This window comes from Ovis canadensis, chromosome 2, assembly GCF_042477335.2.
Source record: "Ovis canadensis isolate MfBH-ARS-UI-01 breed Bighorn chromosome 2, ARS-UI_OviCan_v2, whole genome shotgun sequence".
NCBI lineage: Eukaryota > Metazoa > Chordata > Mammalia > Artiodactyla > Bovidae > Ovis > Ovis canadensis.
In genome coordinates, this window is record NC_091246.1 from 112,649,550 (window position 1) to 112,664,222 (window position 14,673).

Below are 14,673 nucleotides of genomic sequence, written 5' to 3' on the forward strand. Positions count from 1 at the left end.
TATGTGTGGGGGATGTGGTGGTGTCTGTGTGCACGTGCAGGAGTGTGTGTGAGAGTGTATGTGAGTGAGTGTGTGGATGTGTGGAGTGAGCATGCGCATGTGTGTGAATGTGCTCAGTGTGTGTGAGAGTATGCTGTTTGCCTCCGTATGCACAGATAACAAAACGAAGGCATGTAATTACTAAGGCCAACACCTTAACAGCCACAAGCAATGGCATTTTGAGAGGAAAACCTGAACCAAAGCTGAGGCACTGAGCTGAGACACCAGCGCCTGCTCTGAGGCAGAGGCCCACCCACGGCTCCTCCACCCCAGGGGACAGCTCTGGGGTCTCCTCTCTGCGTTCCCGTTTGACAAGGTTCAGGTTAACCTGCGGAAGCTGGTCGAGCGTCTGGTGAAACGGCGACACCGGGGAGAGGAGTCTGGAGCACGAGTGGGCCCACTGCAGAGCGCACGCCGACAGAGCTGGCACGCGAGATGGAGCGCGCAGAGGGCCGGACACCCGGGGGGCCCAGGAGCCGAGGAGGCGAGGCTGTCTGGGCCCCGCGAGCTCAGAGGGACGCGGGCTGCGTCAACGGGACGTCGTTAGGGGCGGACTGCCTGAACTCTGCTCCTGTCCAAGCTCCTTGAAGGCTAGCAGGCGCCCCCTCTGATGCTCCTGGCACTGACCCTGACTCCCAGGGAGAGCATTTCCCACATTATGACCCCGCGATGGGAGACTCTGCACCCCCGCCTCCTCCTCCCCATCCCCTTCCCTCCTTTTCTTAATTCTGCTGCTTAGAAGAATAGCGCGAGTTTCTTGGCAGGTTTCCTTTCAGAGAATACTGTGTTCCTCAAGGCTGCTTTTTAAAAACCAGTAGCTTATCTGTGATAAACGCTGATGACAGACATGAAATAATATGAGAAAGTGGAGCCCGGAGCAGAAAGATGCTCAAACCCGAAATACATTTGGACAAGAAAAAAGGAGACTGGCAGCTCTGTACAATCTCGGGCTGTGCCATGCCTTCCCCTCACCCCCAGCAAACCTCTGCAGACAGGAACAAGGCCGGACATACAGACTGTGGCTGAGACGCCCCGCGGGGGCTGTCTGGCGGAGCTGTCGACTTACTGCCCAGCTTGGTGTGCCCAGGCCCCTGTGGTTCCCTGCACCGCTGGACACACAACATTCTCAGCTCCAAAAGAAACCACACTCCAGGACTCACGCCACCACCAGCACTGGAACTTAAACCACTGAACAGTGTCTTTTAGAAATAAATGAAAAGCTATAGTTAGTTGGGCTTCCTAATTAAGACGTAAATTTGAATCTTAGGTACAATTTCACAAAAGTTCCCAGACTCTGTGATTCTTAAGGATAAAACTCATACCTCAGGCAATCAGGATTTGGGATTCTGCTAGTGACAGTGATGTAGCTGGTAAAATCATTTCACTTTTCATTAGTTGCTAATGACTAAAGCAAATAATGGGCTTCCCTGATGGCTCAGTGGTAAAGAATCTGCCTGTGATGCAGGAGACACAGGTTCAATCTCCGGGTCAGGAAGATCCCCTGGAGAAGGAAATATTCTTGTCTGGAGAATCCCATGGACAGAGGAGCCTGGCAGGTTACAGTTCTTGAGGTCTCAAAGAGTCAGACATGACTGAGTGTCTGAGTACAAAGCATGAAAGCACACTAATACTTGATAATTGTATTTATGATCAAACTGTACTCATCACATTGGTCATATTTTCCAACACATGTCAATAATTTTACAAGATGAATTAGTGGCACAAAAACAGACCCACAGATGAATGGGGCAGGATAGAGAGCCCAGAGGCAAACACACTCACCAGGGTCAGTTAATCTGCAACGGGAGAGGCAAAAATAGACAGTGGAGAAAAGAGAGCCACTGTAATATTAACAATGGTGCTGAGAAAACTGGACAGCAGTATGGAGTGGGCTGGCCAAAGAGTTCATTTGGGTTTTCTCAGAAAATGTTATGGAAAAACCTGAATGAAATCTTTGCCAACTCGCTAAAAGAATGAAATTGGAACTTTTCTCACACCATAAACAAAAATAAATTCAAAATGGATTAAAGACCTAATGTAAGACCAGAAACCACAAAACTCTTAGAAGAAAACATACACAGAATACTCTGACATAAATCACTACCAATGTTTTTTTTTAGATCTAAGGCAAAGGAAATTAAAGCAAAAATAAACAAATGGGAACTTAATTAAACTTAAAGCTTTTGCAGAGCAAAGGAAATCATGGACAAAATGAAAAGACAACCTACTGAGGAGAAGAAATATTTGCAAATGATATGACTGATAAGGGGTTACTGTCCAAAATACATAAACACTCATACGACTCAATAGCAAAGAAACAAATACTCAATTAAAAAAACAGAAGACAATTATCCAAATAAGACAGAGGGTCAACAGGCACGTGAAAAAATGGTCAAAATCACTATCAGGTAAATGCAGGTCAGAGCCACAGTGAGGTATCACCTCACGCCTGTCAGAATGGCCGTCATCAAAGAACACAAACTGTTAACGCTGGCGAAAATGCGAGAACAGGGAATCCCCCTGCACCGTTGGCGGGAATGTAAATTGGTGCAGCTGCCATAGGGAACAGTCTGAACACGTCTTAAGAAACTAAAAATAGAACTACCATATGGTTGAGGAGCCACTCCTGGGTATATACCCAACCTCGTATGTGAACGGCCACTTGGTTTTTGACAAGGCTGCCAAGATCATTCAACGGAGAAAGAACAGTCTCTTCAGCAAACAGTGCTGGTATTAATACAACTAAATATTCACACACAGGAAAGAAGCTTGACCCTGACCTCACAGCACATACAGAAAGTAAAGCTTTGATCAGTGGATCAAAGACCTAAACAGAAGAGCTAAAATTATAAAACTCTTAGAAAGAAACATTGAAGTAAATCCTCATGATTTTTGGATTTGGCAATGGTTTCTTAGAAATGATACCAAAAAGCACAAGAGAAAAAAAAGAGACTGCATCAAAATTAAAAACTTTTGTATTATCAAAGGACACTCGAGAGTATAAAGACAACCCCCAAAATGAGAATATTTGCAATTGCATATCTGATAAAGGCCACCTAGCCAGATTATAGAACAAACACACTCCAACACCCCAATTAAAAGATGGGCACAGGACTTGAAAAGATATATCTCCAAAGAGAATGTACAAATCTCCATGAATAGATGAATGGATAAACAACATGTAAATTCATACAGTGAAATATTACTCAGCCCTAAGAAGGAGATACTGAACAGTGAAATCCGAACTACAATATTGGTTGCTGCTGTTCAGTCATTCAGTCATGTCCGACTCTCCCCGTGGACTGCAGCATGCCAGGCCAGGCATCCCTGTCCTTCACCAACTCATATCCATTGAGTCAGTGATGCCATCCAACCATCTCATTCTCTGTCGGCCCCTTCTCCTCCTGCCTTCAGTCTTTTCCAGCATCAGGGTCTTTCCTAATGAGTCAGCTCTTGGCATCTGGTGGCCAAAGCACTACATCTTCAGCTTCAGCATCAGTCCTTCCAATGAATATTCAGGACTGCTTTCATTTAGGATTGACTGGTTTCATCTCCTTGCAGTCCAAGGGACTCTCAAGAGTCTTCTCCAACACCACAATTCAAAAGCATCAATCCTTCATAGCTCAGCCTTCTTTATGGTCCAGCTTTCACATCCATACATGACAACTGGAAAAACCATAGCTTTGACTAGACGGACCTTTGTTGGCAAAGTAGTGACTCTGCTTTTTAATATGCTGTGTAAGTTGGTCATAGCTTTTCTTTAAAGGAGCAAGTGTCTTTTAATTTCATGGCTGCAGTCACCATCTGCAGTGATTTTGGAACTCAAGAAAATAAAGTCTGTCACTGTTTCCACTGTTTCCCCATCTATTTGCCGTGAAGCGATGGGTTCAGATGCCATGATCTTAGTTTCTGAATGTTGAGTTTTAAGCCAACTTTTTCACTGTCCTCTTTCACTTTCAAGAGGCTCTTTAGTTCCTCTTCACTTTTTGCCATAAGGATGGTGTCATCTTTGTATCTGAGGTTATTGATATTTCTCCTGGCAATCTTGATTCCAGCTTGTGCTTCATCTAGCCTGGCATTTTGCATGATGTACTTTACACATAAATTAAATAACCAGGGTGACAATATACCACCTTGATGTACTCCTTTCCCAATTTGGAACCAGTCTATTGTTCCATGTCCAGTTCTAACTGTTGCTTGTTGACCTGCATACAGATTTCTCAGGAGGCAGGTCAGGTGGTCTGGTATTCCCATATCTTGAAGAATTTTCCATAGTTTATTGTAATTCACATAGTCAAAGGCTTTGGCATAGTCAATAAAGCAAAAGTAGATGGTTTTCTGGAACTCTCTTGCTTTTTCTATGATCCAGTGGATGCTGGCAATTTGATCTCTGGTTCCTCTGCCTTTTCTAAATCCAGCTTGAACATATGGAAGTTCTCGTACTGTTGAAGCCTAGATTGGAGAATTTTGAGCATTACTTTGCTAGCATGTGAGATGAGTGCAGTTGTGAGGTAATTTGAGCATTCTTTGGCATTGCCTTTCTTTGGGATTGGAATGAAAACTGACCTTTTCCAGTCCTGTGGCCACTGCTGAGTTTTCCAAATTTGCTGGCATGTTTGCAGCACTTTCACAGCATCATCTTTCAGGATTTGAAATAGCTCAACTGGAATTTCATCACTTCCACTAGCTTTGGTCATAGTGATGTTTCTTAAGGCCCACTTGACTTCGCTCTCCAGGATGTCTGGCTCTAGGTGAGGATCACACCATTATGCTGATGAAAGTAGCCAGAGACAAAGGTTATATACAGTATGATTTTATTTATGTGAAGCACACAGAAGAGAGGTTGCTTAGGGGTGGGAAATGGGGGTTTGGGAGGAGGGCTTGCTCAGAAAGCACCAGGTTTCTTTCTGATGAAAATATTCTAAAAAACAGACTGCGGCAATTGGTGGGCCTACTGTGTCTACACTGAGAACCACTGAACTGTATGCTTTACATGAGTGAGCTACATAGTGTGTGAATTACGTCTCATTAAAGCTGTCAGAACAAGGAAAATGAATTAGGCAGGTAGTTAATAAAAGCTAGCTAAGTTTCAGCACTTATCCACTTAAAAGGAAGAGGCAAGATAAAAGAATCACATAAATTTATATAGTTTCAGGATTATGAATGAAAATATTTAAGAACTGGATTAAGAATCCATGTCTACATGAGGGCCTGACGCCTTCCATTAGTTTCTAGTCTATCTGATTTACGTGCTCAGTGTCAATGTTCTCCTTGTAAGCGGGAGAAACTTCTGTGAGTTCTCCAAACTATTCCACCCTGAAGATGGAGCTCCTAGTTCTCTAATCACATTCCAGTTAGGATTTCTTTCATGTGAATCCATTTCAGTGGAGAAAACAATTCCTTGTGAAGATTCACTGTCAGATTATGTAAAATAAACATCATGTGTATTTTAATGTTTCTGATGAATCGTGTTCTACACTTTGATTTGCCCTCAGATAACCTTGGTTTGACTAGGAATGGCATTATTTTAAGGTCAGAAAAGGGAAGAATTACGCTTTGAGCTCAGGTTACTTTTGGAGACATTTGTAAACATCCTACACTTTTCTGAAATTTCTGATTATGCTCCCTGACCCTAAATATCATTTCCAACAGACCCTGAATTTCTGGACTGGGTGGGCAGCAACCGGCTTTCTCCAATAAAAGGCTACCAGCTTGCCCTACATCAGCTCAGGTTGTTCTGGGCTCACCCCCAGCAACACACAATAAGTTTCCTCTCTCCCGCATGACTCACGGCTCCTCTGAATCATTGCTACACTTGTTCTTCAAGTTATTCACCACCTGGCACTGAGTCTAAGTCACTCACCTCCATGGAAACAAGAGAGGGAAGGGGCTTCAAGAGAGCTGACCAGTAAGAGTTCTGCAGAAACTCCCTGCGGAAGAGGGTCTGTCCTGGGCTGCAGACACGGACAGGGGTCCTGGGCTGCCCGAAGTTTCCAGAGTTGTTTGTCATGGGAGGAGATGCAGACAGGCCTTGGCGAATTTAGAAACTTCTCCTTCATGACAGATCAGTTGGTTATTCCAGGGCTTTGAGGGTCCCCTGTGGTCCGTGAGCAGTGTTTCCTGCCTGGCTACAGCGCTGAGCCTGCCCCAGAGAACAGACTGTCAACATTCTGCAGCCTTAAGTAAGCATAAGTGGCCCCACCCATCTCTCTCTCTCTCTTTTTTTTGGTTGTGCTCTGCAGCAGGGGGATCTTAGTTTCCCAGCCAGAGACTGAACCCGTGCCCCCTGCAGTGAAAGGGCAGATCCTGACCACTGGACTGCCAGGAAAGTCCCTACTCCCCTCATTTCTGATATCCAGCATACAAAAGTTCACACATGTGATTTTCAGGAACTCTATGGGACTTGAATGAAAACCAGAACTCCTAATCGGTCAGTGATTTTTCCATCAAATTTTTTTCCTCACTACATTTTCTTTCTTTTTTTTTTCCTCACTACATTTTCAAGGTGAAGCCGGGGTGGAGGGGTGGGAGGGAACATAACCTAGGAAAAATTCACTTGTATTTTGCAAGGTTTGCAAGTTGGTTATTTCAGAAACTTTCTCTATGTGTAGTCAAGGAACAAAAGAGTCATTGTCCACATTGCCTTAATGAAATTAATGCCAACAAAGGTAGGCAGCACCAGCTGGGTGCCCGCCCCGTGGCTCTGCTCTGCGCCAGCACATTGTCACCAAGACCACAGTCCCATGAAGCAGGCACACCGACACGCCCTTGACGTGAGGAGGAACTGGGCTGGGGCGTGAGAGGCTCATGAGAGGCTCGTTCAAGGTCATCTGGTCTGCAGTAGGGGCTCTCCTCAGTCTACACTGCTTCCTGAGACTGGAAACAGCGTCCCTTTAACAACAAGGTCTAAAGTCACAAATGGGCTTTTACTAAAACGTGGTGGACTCAATGGATGCATTCTAATTGTGTTTCTTAGATCAGGGGTGTTAGAGAGGAGGGAGGGAGAGAGAACCACTGCGGTTTCACTGGGATATGAGTGAAGGGAGCCTCACTGACTTCCAGGACAGCAGGGTGGCAACCAGGTGCCCCCAGGAGCTGACACCAACAGGAAGGGTGCTCCCTGAGCAGCTGAAGGCCTGGCCACTAGCCTCCTCCGAAGGCGGGGGACGGCGGAGCAGAGGGCAGCCTGGGGGTTCCTGGGAGACCAGCTCCACCCATTCCTGGAGCCTCAGCCACACTTCCTCCTGTTCTTCAGAGCCAGGAGGCTTCCACTGTGGGGACAGCGAGACCCAGTGACACCTGGCCCAGCAGAGGGAAGGGGCTGAAGATGAGCACAGGAATCAGGTGGGTGTGTCCACCGAGGGCTGAGGCCAGCCCCCTCTCCCCCAGCCTCCAGATGTCTGCCAAGCAGTCCCTGCTGGTCCAGTCTTGGACAGGGAAGGAAATGAACTCTTTTCCTTCTGGAGAAACTGAGCAACCTACGAGGAAAGGCCTGTAGACCCTGGCATTTGGGGTCCTTGCCAAACACTAGGGGGACCGCTATCCGCCAGCAAGCCGCAGCCAACCAGTTTCCAGTCAGTGATCATGAGATATTTAAGGAAAACGTCAGACACAGAATTCCTGAATAAGGCAAGTGGATACAAAAAAGAAAGCAAGCAAGAAAGAAACTTGAGGGAATAGAGAAAATGCCAAAAATGGTGGGGTACAGCTAAGTAACAAAAATAATGACAGTCACCCCCCCCCCCCAATAAAAACATCCAACGATTAATAGCTGCAGAGAGATACAGGGCACGATGTCATCCCTGACACAGAGCAGGAAGCCACAGAAAATCTAGAGAATGAGAAAGAAGACTTGGGAAATGAAAGTATGACTGCAGAAATGACAAATCCAGCGAAAGGTTTGGGAGACAAAGGTGAAGAGATCTACAGAAAGTACAATGAAAATAGGCAAGAAACACACAGAAAATCAGAACCTCAGGCCTAATGCAGCAGTTCTAGACATCAGGATAATACAAGTTTTGGCAAGAGAGGACTGAGAGACTGGAGAGGAAGCAAAAAGTGATAGGAAGAAATTGGCAGAATGAATTTTCAAACTGCAACTATCCTACCTGAATATCCTGTACAAGGCTGGAAAAATACTGTGCATCACTGAGGAAATCTCAGAGCACCAGGATCAGAGATGAGATCTGACAGGTTTGTAGAATGAAACAAGAACTGGTCACACACAGAGGCGCAGAAAGCAGACTGGCCCTGGGCTCCCCCATGCCAGCACTGGAGACTGGAAGACTCTGAAGCGAGTTCCTCAGAACTGTTAGGAAAAGCCTATCTGTCCCTGCAGACCCAGCCTAACTGCCAAATCAGTGTGAGGATACGCTAAAAACAGTTTCAGACAACCAGGGTCATTTGTTACTTGTTACTCAGTCTCTAAGTTCTGTCCAGTTCTTTGCGACCCCATGGACTGAGCATGCCAGGCTTCCCTGTCCTTCACCATCTCCCAGAGTTTGCTCAAACTCATGTCCATTGAGTCAGTGATGCCATCCAACCATCTCATTGTCTTTTGTCCCATCTTCCTCCTGCCCTCAAGCTTTCCCAGCATCAAGGTCTTTTCTCATGAGTCAGCCCTTTGCAACAGGTGGTCAAAGTATTAGAGCTTCCGCGTCAGCATTAGTCCTTCCAATAAATATTCAGGGTTGATTTCCTTTAGAATTGACTGGTTTGATCTCCTTACAGTCCAAGGGACTCTCAAGAGTCTTCTCTAGCACCACAGTTGCAAAGCATCAATTCTCTGGCACTCAGCCTTCTTTATAGTCCAACTCTCACATCCGTCCAGGACTACTGGAAAAACCATACCTTTGACTCTATGGACCTTTGTTGGCAAAGTGCAATCTCTGCTTTTTAATACATTATCTAGGTTTGTCACAACTTTCTTTCTAAGAAGCAATTATCTTTTATTTGGTTACAGTCACCATCCACATTGAATTTGGAGCTCAAGAAAAGAAAATCTGTCACTGTTTCCATTTTTTTCCCGTGAAGTGATGGGACCGGATGCCATGATCTTCGTTTTCTGAATGTTGAGCTTTAAGCCAAATTTTTCACTCTCCTGTTTCACCTTCATCAAGAACCTCTTTAGTTCCTCTTCACTTTCTGCCATAAGGGTGGTGTCATCTGCATATCTGAGGTTATTGATATTTCTCCTGGCAATCTTGATTTCAGATTGCACTTCATCCAGCCTGGCATTTCGTATGATGTTAAATAAGTTAAATATGCTGGATGATGACATACAGCCTTCACGCACTCTTCTCCCAATTTGGAACCACTCTGCTGTTCCATGTCTGGTTCTAGAAGCCACTGGTCCTTCATGCTTTCTTTGAAAGCTACTGGAGGGTGTGTGCTTCTGGCATATGCGAGAGGAAAATGAAAAAAGGAAACACTGGGCATTTAGGAGCCAGGAACCAAGAAAAGAAAGAGGGGAAGGCACCGCAAAGATGACAGTGAAGGGGAGTCAGGAGGAACAGCTGTGCCCTGAGCCACGGAGCAGTTGGTCAAGAATGGAGAAGAGAATGCAGGGACCGCCAGGGGACACGCCTGCATTTCAGATACTTCCACAGCAGGAAACTAACACAAGAAATGCAACGTTTAATGTACCCCAATGCTCACTGCAGCAGTTTTCACAACAGCCAGGACAAGGACACAGCCTAGATGCCCATCAACAGATGAACAGATAAAGAGGGCGTGGTGCGTATACACAGTGGAATATTACCCAGCCACGAAGAGGAATGGGATAATGCCATCTGTAGCAACGGGCCACTGCCAGATATTATCGTACCAAGTGAAGCCAGAGAATGACAAATACCATATACGTAGAATCTAAATTATGAGGCAAACGACCTTATCTATGAAACAGAAACAGACTCACGGACACAGAGAAGAGACTTGTGGTTGCCGAGGAGGAGGGAGGGATGGAGTGGGGGAGACTTGTGGTTGCCGAGGAGGAGGGAGGGATGGAGTGGGGGTTGGGGCTGGCAGATGCAAACCATCGCAAACAGAATGGTGGCACAGGGGACTACAGCCAGCGTCCTGTGGCGCGCCGTGATGGAAAAGGGTGCAGAAAAGAATGGGCACGCACATGTGCAACCGAGCGGCTCTGCTGCACAGCAGAGATAAAGAGAACACTGTTAAAACAGAACTTGCCCAGTTAAAAAAGAAAAAGCAGCAACACTGTTTAGAAGGTGCTGACTAGCTGCCCTGGTGGTCTCAACAAGACCCGACGAGGCTACAGATAGTTCATCGTGAAAAGAAGGCCAGGACCAGGACGGGAAATAGCCTGGGTGAGCCTGAGCGCCGTGTCCCAGACACGCCTCCATCAGACTGGCCTCCTGCACCTGCACAAAGGTGCGGAAACAGTTTCCCTGGGACTCACGCAACTCCTTACTTTGAAATGTGACATCCGTGTGACACATCCAGGTTGTATAAGCAGCAGCAATGAAGCATTTTAAGAGGAAAAATCTGCAACGTGTCTACTTACTCTTCATGCAGGACAACAGTCACTGCTCCCATAAGGATAAACATCCACCCACATTGTGCCTTTGTTGGTGGGGGGAGTGTCCAGCCCATGGTGGAGACTCTCAGGTTATGACTGCATAGAGTGGTTTTTCCCTCCTGTAACCTCCACAATAATCCTGTTTCACCTGAGACAGTGTTCTGACTACACACTCAAGTCAACATGGGCCATACATGAATAGATTGTTTCTTAGAACAAGACATGCTCACACCACAGGCAACCATCAACAAAAATAAAAAAGGCAACCCACCAAAACAGAGAAAATATTTGTAAATTATATGACCAATAAAGGGTTAATACCCAAACTATACAAACACCTCACAGGACTCAACAGCAGGAAAAAAAAAAAAAATGAACAGCCTGATTAAAAATGGGTAGAGGACCTGAACAGACATTTTTTTAAGGAAGATACACAGATGGCCAACAGATACCTGAAAAGATGCTCAGTATCACTAATCATCAGAGAAATGCAAATCAAAACTGCAAGGAGGTATCCACTCACATCTGTCAGAATGGCCATCATCTAAAAGTCTGTAACTGATAAATGCTGGAGAGGGTGCGGAGGGAATGGAACCCTCCTACACTGTCGGTGGGAAGGTAAGTTGGTGCAGCCACCATGGAGAACAGTAGGGAGAGTTCACAGAACTTAGAAACAGAGCTACTCTCTGGGCCAGTGATTATACTTCTGGACATTTACCTTCAGGAAACGAAATTGCTATTTTGAAGAGACAGCTGCACCCCATGTTTGCTATAGCTCCATTCACAGCAGCCGAGACACAGATTCAGCCTAAGCATCCATCAATGGACGAATGGTAAAGACAGGAGGGTGTCCCCCTCTCTCCCGCGCTTCTACACACACACACACACACACACACACACACACACACAATATTCAGCCATAAAAAGAAGGCAACTCTGCTCTTTTTGACAACATGGGTGGACCTTGAGGGCAGTATGGTGCATGACAAACTGAGAGAGACTGAACCTGTACTACATGACCTCATCTTTGTGTGGAATCTTTAAAAGAAAATCACAAAACCCAAAAAACTGGAACTCATAGATACAGAGATTAGATTGATGGTTGCCAGAGTCTGGAGGTGGTGAGGGGTCAGTGAAATGGGTAAAGAGGGATCAAGAGCTACACACTTCCAGGTGTAAGATAACTAAGTCAGGGATGTAATGGACCACATGTTGGCCGCAGTTAACAATGCTGTGCCGTGTATTTCCAAGCTGCTAAGAGAGTAGGTCTCCAGTGTCCTCCTCGCAGTGATGGGTATTAAAAGGACTTATTGCAGTGGCTGTTTCACAATGTTCACACATATAGGAAACACACTGCACATCTTAACTAATATGGTGTTCCATGGCAATTATTGCTCAAGGAAAATAATTAATAAAAAAAGATCAAAAAAGTTGTTGTCTATAAATTTCATGTGAAAGTAGATCACAGGGGAAATTTGACACTGGGGGAACATGACTCAACCTGGGAATAAATCCAGAGTAAATGAGAGATTGCTCACAACCAAGTGGGATGCAGCGAGCTAGAGGAACTCAGTTATTTTCTCATATAACCCTAAATTAGTTTTAGACTCTGTGGAGTTGGATCATAAAGAAGGCTGAGCGCCAAAGAATTGATGCTTCTGAACTGTGGTATTGGAGAAAGCTCTTGAGAGTCTCTTGGACTATAAGGAGATCAAACCAGTCCATCCTAAAGGAAATCAGTCCTGAATATTCATTGGAAGGACTGATGTTGAAGCTGAAGCTCCAATACTTTGGCCACCTGATGCGAAGAGCTGACTCATTAGAAAAGACTCTGGTGCTGGGAAAGATTGAGGGCAGGAGGAGAAGGGGATGACAGAGAATGAGACCATTGGATGGCATCACTGACTCAATGGACATGAATCTGAGTGAGCTCCAGGAGATGGTGAAGGACAGGGAAGCTAGGCGCGCTACAGTTCATGAGGTCACAGAGTCGGACACGGCTGGGTAACTGCATGACTGAACAAGGCCCTGTGGAGTGTACGCTGCAGGCTAGGAAGGATCTGGGAGACAGAGGAATTCAAAACTTTAATTTATTATCTATGGATACTCACAGTGTTGGAGTGACTTCTGGTCATTTTCCAGAGGTCAAGCTCTTAAGCAAAAGGCCATTCAGCTCAGGCCAACCTCCCACCCAAACCCACGACACAGAGACAGCCTGGCGGGACGGCTTCCCCAAACAGGCCCAGTTGGGGCCTGTGCACGATGCCTGTTGTCTGCCTGGACCCCCTCAGCCACAGGGTTCCACCCAAATCCAGCTCTAGGTGTGAGGCCCAGTCTACATCTGGGTGGCATCTAGCTCATCACCAGCCTGCCTGCACGCTGCCAGGCGCTCAGGTAGCAGGAGATGCTGAGAGATGCAGGCCTGGATGCAGAGCAAGGGCAGACAGGCAGGCGGCCCCAGCTCCAGGGCTCCCATTTCTGAGGCACCCTCCTCCTCCAGAACGAAGGCGGCACTGCAGAGCCGGTCCCCCCTCACTCCACCCACTCACGACTGTGGGAGAATTCCAGTTTACTTACACTGCTTCCTACGGACTGTGTGTGAGTGGCCTTTGACCTGTCATTACGTGCAGGAGAAAGCCTCGCCGTTTCCCCATGGGTGACACACGGTGACCACGGGGGCAGCAGCCCTTGGCGGAAATCAACTTCTCAAGTAACACACGGACAGGGGCCATCTCACTGCTTCTAGAAACTTCCATATGCCATTTTTGGTAAAAATTAAAACTTCTTCGTTATCTTTCTCTCCAGCAAGACAGCTGTGTAGCGTCAGACTGTCACAGTAAGGACGAGACCAAATACAGTTCTTAAAGGCAGGATAATGAGAACACATGAAGTGAAATCCCTGCTGTTTCTCTAGGAGGCCTCACTGTGCAACCCTCTCCTCTGAGTGTGAGACTGCTTTGTGACATACTGCACACTGGCTGTAAAGGACGCTGCTCAAAGGAAACAACAGCTTCGTGAAGGAGAAGAGGGAATCAGACAAAAACACAGTCTCCCAGAAGGAGGCTTCCCCCCGGGCCAAACTGTCCAGAGGGCCAAGCTACAAAGTCCAAGTTAGAAATGGCAGGAGACCTTTCACGGTACCACATGGTACTCAGGCCGTGCTTGACGGCATTTGTTTTTCTTGCTGCAGACAGTACTGCACACAATGATACATCCCAGAAACCAGATGGCATGGCAACTATTTTCCAATGAAGAGAGAAACAAGGACAAGGAAATATTTGTGGTCTTTCCAGAAATCTTTCACAACCTTCACATTTAATGGCTATTACTAGCAAAGCAGAAAAGTTTGCAATGATAGCCGAGCCACATAATTACCCATATGTGACCGATTTATAAAATCTTCTGAGATAAAAAAGCACACCAGTGAACTGGACCTACTCTTTGTGGTTCCCAACATGCAGAGAGAAGGGAAAATACTTGGAGAGTATGCTAGTGAATCCACGGTGTCACTAGCTTCATACCAGGCAGCTGGAGTCACAAAGGCCATCTGCAAAGATACACCCTCGGCCTCACAGACATACAAGGGGGACCCACGGGACGCTGAGAACCGAAGCAGGGCATACAACAGGCACAGTCCAGGGTTTCTGAGTGAAGATGGGGGAGAGACGCGAGAGGCAGAGACACTAACAACGTTTCTGTTTACAAAGGCTTTTGAGCATCATCAAAAACCTTCAGAGTCAATACATATCCTTCCCACAGCCTTGATCACAGGAGGCACCCACGTCACCCTCGTGTGACCTCCACACCCAGGGTCAGAAGATGGGAACCTCGCACAGCAAAGCTGCAGGTCCTGACTACAATTAATTCATAGCTTCCTTCTGAAGAAGGGAGCAAACTTGTGTGTCAGTTTACACACGGTTATCCAGCCAACGTGTCTCATGAAAATCTACGTGTTTTATCCAACTCGTTTAATAAGGACCTTATTCTTAAAACCAAATGAAAGAATACCCAGTTCCCTGCCACATATGGAAAAAGTTTTCAAAAACCAACATCCATTCCAGTGCTCTCCACGAGGTTTGTGTAATCATAACTTA

At 46.2% G+C, this 14,673-nt stretch overlaps 1 protein-coding gene and 1 long non-coding RNA gene across 6 annotated transcripts in view; both read right to left on the reverse strand.

The window, feature by feature from the left end:
* PALLD (palladin, cytoskeletal associated protein) overlaps positions 1-14,673 on the reverse strand; it is a 376,038-nt gene that overhangs the window by 154,324 nt on the left and 207,041 nt on the right. The gene's annotated exons all lie outside the window — the stretch shown is intronic.
* Positions 2,997-6,195, reverse strand: LOC138433716 (uncharacterized). Of its 2 annotated transcripts, none has more exons than XR_011254441.1 (3): positions 5,903-6,195; positions 4,606-4,786; positions 2,997-4,491 (listed from the first exon to the last, which is right to left on the reverse strand). It is a non-coding gene; the product is annotated as an uncharacterized lncRNA (long non-coding RNA). The 2 variants fall into 2 exon arrangements; XR_011254440.1 differs by having other exon boundaries at positions 4,606-4,810; positions 5,903-6,063.